Source organism: Pseudophryne corroboree, chromosome 8 (assembly GCF_028390025.1).
Source record: "Pseudophryne corroboree isolate aPseCor3 chromosome 8, aPseCor3.hap2, whole genome shotgun sequence".
In the NCBI taxonomy this organism is placed as follows: domain Eukaryota; kingdom Metazoa; phylum Chordata; class Amphibia; order Anura; family Myobatrachidae; genus Pseudophryne; species Pseudophryne corroboree.
This window is the reverse complement of record NC_086451.1, coordinates 375,955,460-375,970,326: the sequence shown is the minus strand read 5'-3', so window position 1 is coordinate 375,970,326 and position 14,867 is coordinate 375,955,460. Positions and strand designations below refer to the sequence as shown.

The 14,867-nt window shown below is 39.0% G+C and overlaps 5 non-coding genes across 5 annotated transcripts; all 5 read left to right on the top strand.

Annotated features, from left to right (window-relative positions):
• The first annotated feature begins 1,697 nt into the window (after nt 1–1,697).
• TRNAR-UCG (transfer RNA arginine (anticodon UCG)) lies at nt 1,698–1,770 on the top strand. Its single transcript has one exon. It is a non-coding gene; the product is annotated as a tRNA-Arg (tRNA).
• Nucleotides 1,771–3,934: 2,164 nt separating this feature from the next.
• On the top strand, nt 3,935–4,007 carry TRNAR-UCG (transfer RNA arginine (anticodon UCG)). Its single transcript has one exon. It is a non-coding gene; the product is annotated as a tRNA-Arg (tRNA).
• Nucleotides 4,008–4,695: 688 nt separating this feature from the next.
• Nucleotides 4,696–4,768, top strand: TRNAR-UCG (transfer RNA arginine (anticodon UCG)). Its single transcript has one exon. It is a non-coding gene; the product is annotated as a tRNA-Arg (tRNA).
• Nucleotides 4,769–6,931: 2,163 nt separating this feature from the next.
• On the top strand, nt 6,932–7,004 carry TRNAR-UCG (transfer RNA arginine (anticodon UCG)). Its single transcript has one exon. It is a non-coding gene; the product is annotated as a tRNA-Arg (tRNA).
• A 673-nt stretch (nt 7,005–7,677) lies between these two features.
• TRNAR-UCG (transfer RNA arginine (anticodon UCG)) lies at nt 7,678–7,750 on the top strand. Its single transcript has one exon. It is a non-coding gene; the product is annotated as a tRNA-Arg (tRNA).
• The last annotated feature ends 7,117 nt before the right edge of the window (nt 7,751–14,867 follow it).

Here is a 14,867-nt window from a genome sequence, read left to right as displayed (position 1 = left end):
CAAACTTCTTGAATGGGGTATTGTAGAATACTAAACAATATTAGTTTTATTCAGAATTAATAATTGAAATTATTGTTGGATTAAAGTTTGTCATCTGAGTGTAAGATTATCCAAAACAGTTGTCTCAAAGAAAAAAACAAATATGTTTTTTATTTGAATCTTTATGTTACTATACTTTCTTAGGCATTAATATATTGACAAACAGTGACCACCTGGCCTAATGAATAAGGCGTCTGACTTCGGATCAGAAGATTGAGGATTCGAGTCCCTTCGTGGTCATTGGATTCAATGTTATTTGTTTATACTGTATTTTTTTCATTAAGATTAAATATTTTGTAAGGAATATAATAATGAAATCAGAACAAACACAGCTCAAAGTAAAATATCTCAAAACCTTTGTTCTTTAAACTATTTAGCAAACTTTGTAGATTGCACAGCAGTCAATGTATCTTTAAGTTGATTTAAGGTTTCTCAAAATTCTAGGCTTGGGTATTGTGGAATACTAAACATTATTATTTTCTTTCAGAATCAATAACTAAAATTATTGTTGGATCAAAGTTTGTCATCTAGGTGTATATATTTTTACATAAAGATAACATCTTATGTTTGGATTTTAATAATGAAATCAGATCAAACATGATTCAAAGTGAAGAATCTCTAACCCTTTTGTCTTTAAACTATTCAGTAAACTTTGTAGATTGCACATCAACCATTAAATATATTTCTCAGTTTGTTTAAGGTTTCTCAAATTTCTTGAATGGGGTATTGTAGAATACTAAACAATATTAGTTTTATTCAGAATTAATAATTGAAATTATTGTTGGATTAAAGTTTGTCATCTGAGTGTAAGATTATCCAAAACAGTTGTCTCAAAGAAAAAAACAAATATGTTTTTTACTTGAATCTTTATGTTACTATACTTTCTTAGGCATTAATATATTGACAAACAGTGACCACCTGGCCTAATGAATAAGGCATCTAACTTCTGATCAGAAGATTGAGGATTCGAGTCCCTTCGTGGTCATTGGATTCAATGTTATTTGTTTATACTGTATTTTTTTCATTAAGATTAAATATTTTGTAAGGAATATAATAATGAAATCAGAACAAACACAGCTCAAAGTAAAATATCTCAAAACCTTTGTTCTTTAAACTATCTAGCAAACTTTGTAGATTGCACAGCAGTCAATGTATCTTTAAGTTGATTTAAGGTTTCTCAAAATTTTAGGCTTGGGTATTGTGGAATACTAAACATTATTATTTTCTTTCAGAATCAATAACTAAAATTATTGTTGGATCAAAGTTTGACATCTAAGTGTATATATTTTTAGATAAAGATAACATCTTATGTTTGGATTATAATAATGATATCAGATCAAACATGATTCAAAGTGAAGAATCTCTAACCTTTTGGTCTTTAAACTATTCAGTAAACTTTGTAGATTGCACATCAACCATTAAATATATTTCTCAGTTTGTTTAAGGTTTCTCAAACTTCTTGAATGGGGTATTGTAGAATACTAAACAATATTAGTTTTATTCAGAATTAATAATTGAAATTATTGTTGGATTAAAGTTTGTCATCTGAGTGTAAGATTATCCAATACAGTTGTCTCAAAGAAACAAAACAAATATGTTTTTTACTTGAATCTTTATATTACTATATTATTTTAGGCGTTAATCTTTGGACAGACATTGACTACGTGGCCTAATGGATAAGGCGTCTGACTTCGGATCAGAAGATTGATGGTTCGAGTCCCTTCGTGGTCATTGCATTCAATGTTATTTGTTTATACTGTATTTTTTTCATTAAGATGAAATATTTTGTAAGGAATATAATAATGAAATCAGAACAAACACAGCTCAAAGTAAAATATCTCAAAACCTTTGTTCTTTAAACTATTTAGCAAACTTTGTAGATTGCACAGCAGTCAATGTATCTTTAAGTTGATTTAAGGTTTCTCAAAATTCTAGGCTTGGGTATTGTGGAATACTAAACATTATTATTTTCTTTCAGAATCAATAACTAAAATTATTGTTGGATCAAAGTTTGTCATCTAGGTGTATATATTTTTACATAAAGATAACATCTTATGTTTGGATTATAATAATGAATTCAGATCAAACATAATTCAAAGTGAAGAATCTCTAACCCTTTGGTCTTTAAACTAATCAGTAAACTTTGTAGATTGCACATCAACCATTAAATATATTTCTCAGTTTGTTTAAGGTTTCTCAAACTTATTCAATGGGGTATTGTAGAATACTAAACAATATTAGTTTTATTCAGAATTAATAATTGAAATTATTGTTGGATTAAACTTTGTCATCTGAGTGTAATATTATCCAAAACAGTTGTCTCAAAGAAACAAAACAAATATGTTTTTTACTTGAATCTTTATATTACTATACTTTCTTAGGCGTTAATCTTTGGACAGACATTGGCCATGTGGCCTAATGGAAAAGGCGTCTGACTTCGGATCAGAAGATTGAGGGTTTGAATTTCTTCGTGGTCATTGCATTCGATGTTATTTGTTTATACTGCATTTTTTTCATTAAGATGAAATATTTTGTAAGGAATATAATAATGAAATCAGAACAAACACAGCTCAAAGTAAAATATCTCAAAACCTTTTTTCTTTAAACTATTTAGCAAACTTTGTAGATTGCACAGCAGTCAATGTATCTTTAAGTTGATTTAAGGTTTCTCAAAATTCTAGGCTTGGGTATTGTGGAATACTAAACATTATTATTTTCTTTCAGAATCAATAACTAAAATTATTGTTGGATCAAAGTTTGTCATCTAGGTGTATATATTTTTACATAAAGATAACATCTTATGTTTGGATTTTAATAATGAAATCAGATCAAACATGATTCAAAGTGAAGAATCTCTAACCCTTTTGTCTTTAAACTATTCAGTAAACTTTGGAGATTGCACATCAACCATTAAATATATTTCTCAGTTTGTTTAAGGTTTCTCAAACTTCTTGAATGGGGTATTGTAGAATACTAAACAATATTAGTTTTATTCAGAATTAATAATTGAAATTATTGTTGGATTAAAGTTTGTCATCTGAGTGTAAGATTATCCAAAACAGTTGTCTCAAAGAAAAAAACAAATATGTTTTTTATTTGAATCTTTATGTTACTATACTTTCTTAGGCATTAATATATTGACAAACAGTGACCACCTGGCCTAATGAATAAGGCGTCTGACTTCTGATCAGAAGATTGAGGATTCGAGTCCCTTCGTGGTCATTGGATTCAATGTTATTTGTTTATACTGTATTTTTTTCATTAAGATTAAATATTTTGTAAGGAATATAATAATGAAATCAGAACAAACACAGCTCAAAGTAAAATATCTCAAAACCTTTGTTCTTTAAACTATTTAGCAAACTTTGTAGATTGCACAGCAGTCAATGTATCTTTAAGTTGATTTAAGGTTTCTCAAAATTCTAGGCTTGGGTATTGTGGAATACTAAACATTATTATTTTCTTTCAGAATCAATAACTAAAATTATTGTTGGATCAAAGTTTGTCATCTAGGTGTATATATTTTTACATAAAGATTACATCTTATGTTTGGATTATAATCATGAAATCAGATCAAACATGATTCAAAGTGAAGAATCTCTAACCCTTTGGTCTTTAAACTATTCAGTAAACTTTGTAGATTGCACATCAACCATTAAATATATTTCTCAGTTTGTTTAATGTTTCTCAAACTTCTTCAATGGGGTATTGTAGAATAATAAACAATATTAGTTTTATTCAGAATTAATAATTGAAATTATTGTTGGATTAAAGTTTGACATCTGAGTGTAAGATTATCCAAAACAGTTGTCTCAAAGAAACAAAACAAATACGTTTTTTACTTGAATCTTTAAATTACTATACTTTCTTAGGCATTAATCTTTGGACAGACATTGACCACGTGGCCTAATGGATAAGGCATCTGACTTCGGATCAGAAGATTGAGGGTTCGAGTCCCTTCGTGGTCATTGCATTCAATGTTATTTGTTTATACTGTATTTTGTTCATTAAGATTAAATATTTTGTAAGGAATATAATAATGAAATCAGAACAAACACAGCTCAAAGTAAAATAGCTCAAAGTAAAATATCTCAAAACCTTTGTTCTTTAAACTATTTAGCAAACTTTGTAGATTGCACAGCAGTCAATGTATCTTTAAGTTAATTTAAGGTTTCTCAAAATTCTAGGCTTGGGTATTGTGGAATACTAAACATTATTATTTTCTTTCAGAATCAATAACTAAAATTATTGTTGGATCAAAGTTTGTCATCTAGGTGTATATATTTTTACATAAAGATAACATCTTATGTTTGGATTATAATAATGAAATCAGATCAAACATGATTCAAAGTGAAGAATCTCTAACCCTTTGGTCTTTAAACTATTCAGTAAACTTTGTAGATTGCACATCAACCATTAAATATATTTCTCAGTTTGTTTAAGGTTTCTCAAACTTCTTGAATGGGGTATTGTAGAATAATAAACAATATTAGTTTTATTCAGAATTAATAATTGAAATTATTGTTGGATTAAAGTTTGACATCTGAGTGTAAGATTATCCAAAACAGTTGTCTCAAAGAAACAAAACAAATATGTTTTTTACTTGAATCTTTATATTACTATACTTTCTTAGGCGTTAATCTTTGGACAGACATTGACCACGTGGCCTAATGGATAAGGCGTCTGACTTCGGATCAGAAGATTGAGGGTTCGAGTCCCTTCGTGGTCATTGCATTCAATGTTATTTGTTTATACTGTATTTTGTTCATTAAGATTAAATATTTTGTAAGGAATATAATAATGAAATCAGAACAAACACAGCTCAAAGTAAAATATCTCAAAACCTTTGTTCTTTAAACTATTTAGCAAACTTTGTAGATTGCACAGCAGTCAATGTATCTTTAAGTTGATTTAAGGTTTCTCAAAATTCTAGGCTTGGGTATTGTGGAATACTAAACATTATTATTTTCTTTCAGAATCAATAACTAAACTTATTGTTGGGTCAAAGTTTGTCATCTAGGTGTATATATTTTTACATAAAGATAACATCTTATGTTTGGATTATAATAATGAAATCAGATCAAACATGATTCAAAGTGAAGAATCTCTAACCCTTTGGTCTTTAAACTAATCAGTAAACTTTGTAGATTGCACATCAACCATTGAATATATTTCTCAGTTTGTTTAAGGTTTCTCAAACTTCTTCAATGGGGTATTGTAGAATACTAAACAATATTAGTTTTATTCAGAATTAATAATTGAAATTATTGTTGGATTAAAGTTTGTCATCTGAGTGTAATATTATCCAAAACAGTTGTCTCAAAGAAACAAAACAAATATGTTTTTTACTTGAATCTTTATATTACTATACTTTCTTCGACGTTAATATTTGGACAGACATTGGCCATGTGGCCTAATGGATAAGGAGTCTGACTTCGGATCAGAAGATTGAGGGTTCGAGTCTCTTCGTGGTCATTGCATTCGATGTTATTTGTTTATACTGTATTTTTTTCATTAAGATGAAATATTTTGTAAGGAATATAATAATGAAATCAGAACAAACACAGCTCAAAGTAAAATATCTCAAAACCTTTTTTCTTTAAACTATTTAGCAAACTTTGTAGATTGCACAGCAGTCAATGTATCTTTAAATTGATTTAAGGTTTCTCAAAATTCTAGGCTTGGGTATTGTGGAATACTAAACATTATTATTTTCTTTCAGAATCAATAACTAAAATTATTGTTGGATCAAAGTTTGTCATCTAGGTGTATATATTTTTACATAATGATAACATCTTATGTTTGGATTTTAATAATGAAATCAGATCAAACATGATTCAAAGTGAAGAATCTCTAACCCTTTTGTCTTTAAACTATTCAGTAAACTTTGTAGATTGCACATCAACCATTAAATATATTTCTCAGTTTGTTTAAGGTTTCTCAAATTTCTTGAATGGGGTATTGTAGAATACTAAACAATATTAGTTTATTCAGAATTAATAATTGAAATTATTGTTGGATTAAAGTTTGTCATCTGAGTGTAAGATTATCCAAAACAGTTGTCTCAAAGAAAAAAACAAATATGTTTTTTACTTGAATCTTTATGTTACTATACTTTCTTAGGCATTAATATATTGACAAACAGTGACCACCTGGCCTAATGAATAAGGCGTCTAACTTCTGATCAGAAGATTGAGGATTCGAGTCCCTTCGTGGTCATTGGATTCAATGTTATTTGTTTATACTGTATTTTTTTCATTAAGATTAAATATTTTGTAAGGAATATAATAATGAAATCAGAACAAACACAGCTCAAAGTAAAATATCTCAAAACCTTTGTTCTTTAAACTATCTAGCAAACTTTGTAGATTGCACAGCAGTCAATGTATCTTTAAGTTGATTTAAGGTTTCTCAAAATTTTAGGCTTGGGTATTGTGGAATACTAAACATTATTATTTTCTTTCAGAATCAATAACTAAAATTATTGTTGGATCAAAGTTTGACATCTAAGTGTATATATTTTTAGATAAAGATAACATCTTATGTTTGGATTATAATAATGATATCAGATCAAACATGATTCAAAGTGAAGAATCTCTAACCTTTTGGTCTTTAAACTATTCAGTAAACTTTGTAGATTGCACATCAACCATTAAATATATTTCTCAGTTTGTTTAAGGTTTCTCAAACTTCTTGAATGGGGTATTGTAGAATACTAAACAATATTAGTTTTATTCAGAATTAATAATTGAAATTATTGTTGGATTAAAGTTTGTCATCTGAGTGTAAGATTATCCAATACAGTTGTCTCAAAGAAACAAAACAAATATGTTTTTTACTTGAATCTTTATATTACTATATTTTTTTAGGCGTTAATCTTTGGACAGACATTGACCACGTGGCCTAATGGATAAGGCGTCTGACTTCGGATCAGAAGATTGATGGTTCGAGTCCCTTCGTGGTCATTGCATTCAATGTTATTTGTTTATACTGTATTTTTTTCATTAAGATGAAATATTTTGTAAGGAATATAATAATGAAATCAGAACAAACACAGCTCAAAGTAAAATATCTCAAAACCTTTGTTCTTTAAACTATTTAGCAAACTTTGTAGATTGCACAGCAGTCAATGTATCTTTAAGTTGATTTAAGGTTTCTCAAAATTCTAGGCTTGGGTATTGTGGAATACTAAACATTATTATTTTCTTTCAGAATCAATAACTAAAATTATTGTTGGATCAAAGTTTGTCATCTAGGTGTATATATTTTTACATAAAGATAACATCTTATGTTTGGATTATAATAATGAAATCAGATCAAACATGATTCAAAGTGAAGAATCTCTAACCCTTTGGTCTTTAAACTAATCAGTAAACTTTGTAGATTGCACATCAACCATTAAATATATTTCTCAGTTTGTTTAAGGTTTCTCAAACTTATTCAATGGGGTATTGTAGAATACTAAACAATATTAGTTTTATTCAGAATTAATAATTGAAATTATTGTTGGATTAAAGTTTGTCATCTGAGTGTAATATTATCCAAAACAGTTGTCTCAAAGAAACAAAACAAATATGTTTTTTACTTGAATCTTTATATTACTATACTTTCTTAGGCGTTAATCTTTGGACAGACATTGGCCATGTGGCCTAATGGATAAGGCGTCTGACTTCGGATCAGAAGATTGAGGGTTTGAGTCTCTTCGTGGTCATTGCATTCGATGTTATTTGTTTATACTGTATTTTTTTCATTAAGATGAAATATTTTGTAAGGAATATAATAATGAAATCAGAACAAACACAGCTCAAAGTAAAATATCTCAAAACCTTTTTTCTTTAAACTATTTAGCAAACTTTGTAGATTGCACAGCAGTCAATGTATCTTTAAGTTGATTTAAGGTTTCTCAAAATTCTAGGCTTGGGTATTGTGGAATACTAAACATTATTATTTTCTTTCAGAATCAATAACTAAAATTATTGTTGGATCAAAGTTTGTCATCTACAGATGTGTCCACTATTACCTTTCTGAAAAGAGTGCAATGGCAGTAAATTTGGCATGACATGAATTCCTTTTGTTGTTGGGCCATCATGTTGTGCAATGACAATTCATGACAATTCATAGTTTCACCACTGGGTGTCCAGTGCATCACGTAACGTAGCTTTCCACCAACATTGCTGTTAAATAGACACTGTAATCAGGTCGTTCTGATTTATGGCCAGCTTTAGAGTCTAATTGCTAATTGTGTAGGTGTGAAAATCTCAGTGTGAGAGGCCTTTGAAGTAGACTCCTTGGTGGGTACAGATTTTATCCTGGCTGGGGGATGTTACTATACAGTATGTTGCTCAGAGCACAGAGGTTAATTAAGTTTAAAGTGAAATTAAATAATAAGTTAAGAAAAACCTTAGTGCTATAGAGTAAAAGAACATATAAGATTTTGCAATGATAAAATATTTCCAAATAAAGGGCCTCATTACGAGTTGATCGCACGAAGCTGCTTTTTGCAGCCCGTATCTCCGCCTATGAGGGTTGTTTTTTCCCCATAGCAAGGCTGCAATCGCTTGTGCAGGCCTGCTATGGTAAAAAATGTTGTGCAGTTTCTAAGTAGGTCTGGACTTAAGCTAGCCATACATCAGACCAACTTTTCTCCAACACTCCAAACTTCCAACCATCCAACTTGTCTGTTCAACTAAAACAGTGCCCCACACATCTCACCAACTTTTTACCAGTGCTCCACACATCTAACCAACTTTTCATCAGACCAACCAACCTTCCAACTTCTGTCCAACTTGTGATGTCACCGAAGTAGGCGGACAGTGCCTGCCTACAGTTCTTCAGTTTTGTTTTGTTTTTTCATTTCAAAACATGCAGAAGTGTCTTTTTTTCAGTGAAACTGGGCTTTTCTTTCACCACCATACATTTATTAGATTTACTTATTTTTATACTGAACTATGGATACCAGCATGGTTGGGCTGCCAAGGCAAATAAATATATATATATATATATACCAGATGTAGATATTTGGCACTCCCAATGTAGTAAAATGTACAGCTTGCCTGGTGCCCTCCTGAGCTTCAAAAAGCAAACATATCACAAACGATAGGCGGCACTCTAGGACTTTTCAAAAATCAAGAACATACGTGACCCTGTTCTGCCAGCTTAACGTTTCGGTTTCGGTCATTTTCAATCCGCCACACTTTGCTGGCGGAATCTAATAAAAAAATTTAAAAACATGTTTTTTTTGGTGTTTTTTTTTTTGGGTAATAGCATATCTATTTATATTAGAAGGGATTAGGTACTTGGTTTGTCTTTTTTGGAGGCACAAGTATTATTTATATATTTTTAAAAAGATTATTATTATTTTTTTTTGTTCAAATGGAATGGGAAAAACCCGAAAAAAAATTGCGTGGGGTCCCCCCTCCAAAGCATAACCAGCCTCGGGCTCTTCGAGCCGGTCCTGGTTCTAAAAATCCAGGGGAAAAATGGACAGGGGATCCCCCGTATTTTTAAAACCAGCACCGTGCTCTGCGCCTGGTGCTGGTGCAAAAAATACGGGGGACAAAAAGAGTAGGAGTCCCCCGTATTTTTTACACCAGCATCGGGCTCCACTAGCTGGACAGATAATGCCACAGCCGGGGGTCACTTTTATACAGTGCCCTGCGGCCGTGGCATTAAATATCCAACTAGTCACCCCTGGCCGGGGTACCCTGGGGGAGTGGGGACCCCTTCAATCAAGGTGTCCCCCCCCCAGGCACCCAAGGGCCAGGGGTGAAGCCCAAGGCTGTCCCCCCCGTCCAAAGGCTGCGGATGGGGGGCTGATAGCCTTGAGAAAATTGAAAGAATATTGTTTTTTCCAGCAGTACTACAAGTCCCAGCAAGCCTCCCCGCAAGCTGGTACTTGGAGAACCACAAGTACCAGCATGCGGGAGAAAATCGGGCCCGCTGGTACCTGTAGTTCTAATGGAAAAAAATACCCAAATAAAAACAGGAGACACACACCGTGACAGTAAAACTTTATTTCACACATGTCGACACACACATACTTACCAATGTTGACACAAAGCAGTCGGTCCTCTTCTCCAAGTAGAATCCACGGGTACCTGAAAATAAAAGATAATTATACTCACCTGATCCAGGGTCCAGATTATAATCCACGTACTTGGCAAAACAACAAACCGAACACCCGGACCAAACGGACTGAAAGGGGTCCCATGTTTACACATGGGACCCCTTTCCACGAATGCAGAGACACCCCCGTGACAGCTGTCACAGAAGTGTCTCTTCAGCCAATCAGGAAGCGCCACTCCGTGGCACTCACCTGATTAGCTCTGTGCACGTCTGAAGTGACAGAAGGCTGGCGCGGGGGGGGGAATTAGCGGTGTGGGAGCCGGTGCGGGCAGAGGTAGGCTGGCGGACGGGTTGGGGGGGTGAATTAGCGGTGCGGGAGCCGGTGCGGGCGGAGGGAGGCTGGCGGGCGCGGGGGGGGGGGGTGAATTACCGGTGCGGGAGCCGGTGCGGGCTGGAGTTGGCCCTGGTGGTGGTGAGGGGGAAGGGGTGCCGCGATCTTGGGGGGGCAGTGACTGCAGGAGGGGAGCAGAGGTGCTGCGATCGTGGGTGATATGCGGGGGGTGCCGCGATCATGGGTGATATGCGGGGGGTGCCGCGATCGTGGGTGGGGTGCGGGGGTACCGCGATCATGGGTGGGGTGCGGGGGGTGCAGCGATTACGGGTGGGGTGCGGGGGGTTGCCGCGATCGCAGGTGGGGTGCGGGGAGTGCCGCAACCGCAGGTGGGGTGCCACTGCTGGGTGTCCTGCGATCGCGGGTGATATGCGGGGGGTGCCGCGATCGCGGGTGATATGCGGGGGGTGCCGCGATCGCAGGTGATATGCGGGGGGTGCCGCGATCGCGGATGATATGCGGGGGTACCACGATCGTGGGTGGGGTGCGGGGGTACCGCGATCGTGGGTGGGGCGCGGGGGGTGCAGCGATCGCGGGTGTGGTGCGGGGGGGGTGCAGCGATCGCGGGTGGGGTGCGGGGGGTGCAGCGATCGCGGGTGTGGTGCGGGGGGTGGGGGTGCCGCGATCGCGGGTGATATGCAGGGGGGTGCCGCGATCGTGGCTGATATGCGGGGGTGCCGCGATTGCGGGTAAACTGCGGGGGGTGGCGCGATTGCGGGTAAGCTGCTGGGGTGTGTGTGGCACGATTGCGGGTAAACTGCGGTGGTGTGCGGGGTTGCCGCAACCGCAGGTGGGGTGCCAGTGATCGGGGGTGGCGTGCGGGGGTGCAGCAATCATGGGTGGGGTGCGGGTGGTGCCGCGATCGTGGGGTATCGCGGGAGGGGTGCCACTGCTGGGTGTCCTGTGACAGCGGCAGCCCGGCAGCAGTGATGTGCTACCGTAGCTGCCCTTGGTCCTCCTCCCGCTCCTCCGCCGCCGCCACTCCACGGGGTCCCGCTGTGACCGGGGCAGCCCGGCAGCAGTGATGAACTGCCGCAGCTGCCCCTGCACCTCCCGGCTCGTGCTGCCCAGTAGGTAGTGATGGGGAAGAAGTAGTTGGACACTGCTGGTTAGTGTCCGCCTGCTTATCGTTCAGTTGGGGGGAAAGTTTCCCCTACACCTGAACGATTAGTTGGGAAAATCAAACAAGTTTGATTTTCCCAACTAGTTGGACAGACCGTTTCTGGACGTTTTTCAGCGTGTGGGAGCAAACGGCTGATAATCGTTTGCTCCCACACACTGCCAGATTATCGTTCCAACCAGCCAACTAGTTGGCTGGTTGGAACGATATTTTCCTGATGTATGGCCAGCATTAGGCGGACATTACTACTCGATCGCAGCAAGTTGTCGTGCACGCATGGCCATCGCCGGGCAACGACGCTGGGACCGAAAAAAAACGATCGCAGCGCCGATCGCATGAAGATCGACAGGCGGAAGGCGTTCCTGGGCAACTCACCGTTTGTAGCCGTTTTCGGGGAGTGGTAAGAAAAACGCAGGCGTGGCGAGAGAAACGCAGGTGTGTCCAGGGCGGGTGTTTGACGTCAGAGCTAGGACCGAACAGGTTGAAAACATTGCAGCAGGTAAGTAAGTCACCGGCACCCCTGCACTGAGCATACTGCCAGCACTGCCGACACCCCTGCACCGAGGACACTTCTGGCACTCGTACACTGCCGACACTCCTGCACTGAGGATACCGCCGGCACAACTGCACTGGGGATACTGCCAGCACTCCGCCGGCATCCGTGATTCTGCTGACCGGAAGTCGGACCCGGTCACATGCTCATTGCCAGGGGTTACATGCTCGTTGCCAGGGGTTACATATGCTTGTTGCTATAGGGGTTACATGCTCAGTGCCAGGGGGTTACATGCTCAGTGCCAGGGGGTTACATGCTCATTCCGGGTAGCGCTGGGTAATGGTCTAGTAATACCTCTAGTATATGTTTCCTAGAAGGCAGCTGCCATTTTTAAAGGGCCATCTTCCATGCTGTCTGCATGGAATCTGCAGCTTCCAGTAGTAGGTAGAGCCTAAGCATCTATTGTGCCGGTGCTGCGCCTCCCCCCAGGACTCAGACATCCAGGCTGATCAGGCCCTGGGTCTCATGTTTCTTCACCCGCTTGTATGGCAGACAGAGCACTGAGTGACTTATTATCGAGCACAGCTACAGCACTGGACTGATTTATGCAGACAGACGCAGCCCCCACTTGTATGGCAGACAGAGCACTCAGTGACTTATTATGGCAGCATAGCCCCAGCACTGGACTGATTTGTGGCAGACAGACACAGCACCCATGTGTATGGCACACAGAGCACCCAGTGACTTATTATGGAGCACAGCCACAGCACTGGACTGATTTATGGCAGACAGATGCAGCACCCACTTGTATGGCAGACAGAGCACCCAGTGACTTATTATGGCAGCATAGCCCAAGCACTGGACTGATTTGTTACAGCACAGGACAACAGCACCGACAGCAGAACCAGCACCCACCCCACGCCACCCTTCCCGCCACCCTCCCACAGACAGACAACAGACTTGTCCGTCCTGTTCCCTCTGCAATGCTGGAGTGATAATTGCAGCAAGAAGTGTGGAATAGCATATAGTCCAGATCTCGCGAGAATCCGACAGCGGGATGATGACGTTTTGACTTGTTCCGGGATCTGAGTCTGGAAGGAAAACCCGAGCCGGACTCTGATCCCGGCTCGGATCGGGAAGTTCGGATGGGCTCGGATCTTGTAGATCTGAGCCCGCTCATCCCTACCTACTATAAGTATGAACAGCATTTGATGATGAAAGAGGGAGAGAACGCAGTTATTTTTTTCTCAATTCAGTGTGTAATCCAGAGATTATTATGGGTTCATGAACAAAGCCTAAATTGTCTCAGTTACTGTATTGCTATAACCTATTGCTTCTCTTTAATCCAATGGATATATTATACTTTTCTTTTCTGCTGCTGAATAATGGGGCCTACACACGGGGTATTAGATTGCTCAGATCGCTCAGCACACAGCGCTGCACCAACAATGTGTGCTGAGCGATCTGTCACTGCACGAGTTCTCAATAGAGAAAACACGGGAGATGACTAGATCTTTCACACATGCTTGAACTAACTAGATGGGCGATAGTGAAGCGCGGGGATGCGCATCACTATTGCTATAGTCCACGCACAGAGCAATTTGTGCTGAATTTCTAAGCGATTCACTCAAATCACTTAGAAAAGCAGCCTAAATCGCTACGTGTGTAGGTCCCAGTAGTCAATTTTTCCAGGCACGTCGTATGGGTACAAAGCGGATCGTTGCTGTGCACTGGTTCTAGCGAAGAATCCATTCGCACAGCCGATCGCAAAGAGATTGATAGGAAGAGCGCGATTGTGGGTGTCAACTGACCATTTTCTGGGAGTGTCTGGAAAAACACAGGCGTGTTGAGGCATTTGCAGGGTGGGTGTCTGATGTCAATTCCGGGCTTGAATAGGCTGAAGGGATCGCTGCGGCTGAGTTAGGTCAGAGCAACTCAGAAACTGCACAAGCTGTTTTTGTACAGGGCGGATGCACACGCGTTCGCACACTTGCAAAGCTAAAGTACACTCCCCTATAGGTGGCGTCTATCTGTTCGCAGCGCTGCAAAAAATAGCTAGCAAGTGAATAGATCTGAATTAGAGAAAAAAAACAATCGAGAGAGCGCTATTCACATCTGTTGTGGATATTTAAAAAATATTTTTATTTCTATCAATATTCCTTTTCACAATTATACTTAGTGCCGGCCGGCATCACATAAAAAATAAAAAAATTGAGGAAGCGGCCGATGCTATTGAGTAGGCTGGGAAACGCGTCTGTCACCATCTCCATACACAGACTGCAGCGGATCATTATCCATCAGCTGGCTGGCTGAATCACATCCCCAAAGCAGGGAAATGGCTGTGTAACCATCTGCCCATTGACTCCGGATAAGGCCAGGAGTGAAAGTACCGGCCGGGAGGACAAGCGGTCACATTGCGGTTAAAGCGAATAAGATGTCCACTCCAACTAAAAGGCTACCGGTAGGAGCATTAGCCAGGAGGATGACCGCAAATACTGTGACTTCAACAGAGGCATCTATATGGTATGCTTTTCAACATTATTCACAAAAGCAGCTCAAACAACCAAAAGGGAGCTGCTTTCAGCTCAAAATCGCTGGAGGAGAGAACACCGATACACAGAGCTAGATTAAAGGGGGGGGGGAGTACGTACCCCGGGCCCCCCTTTCCAAAGGGCCCCCTGCCACACCACAGATCGGATCTCTCTTCCGATCCAATGTGCGGTGCTGGGCTCCCGGCTCACGTCCTCGCTGCATAGGCG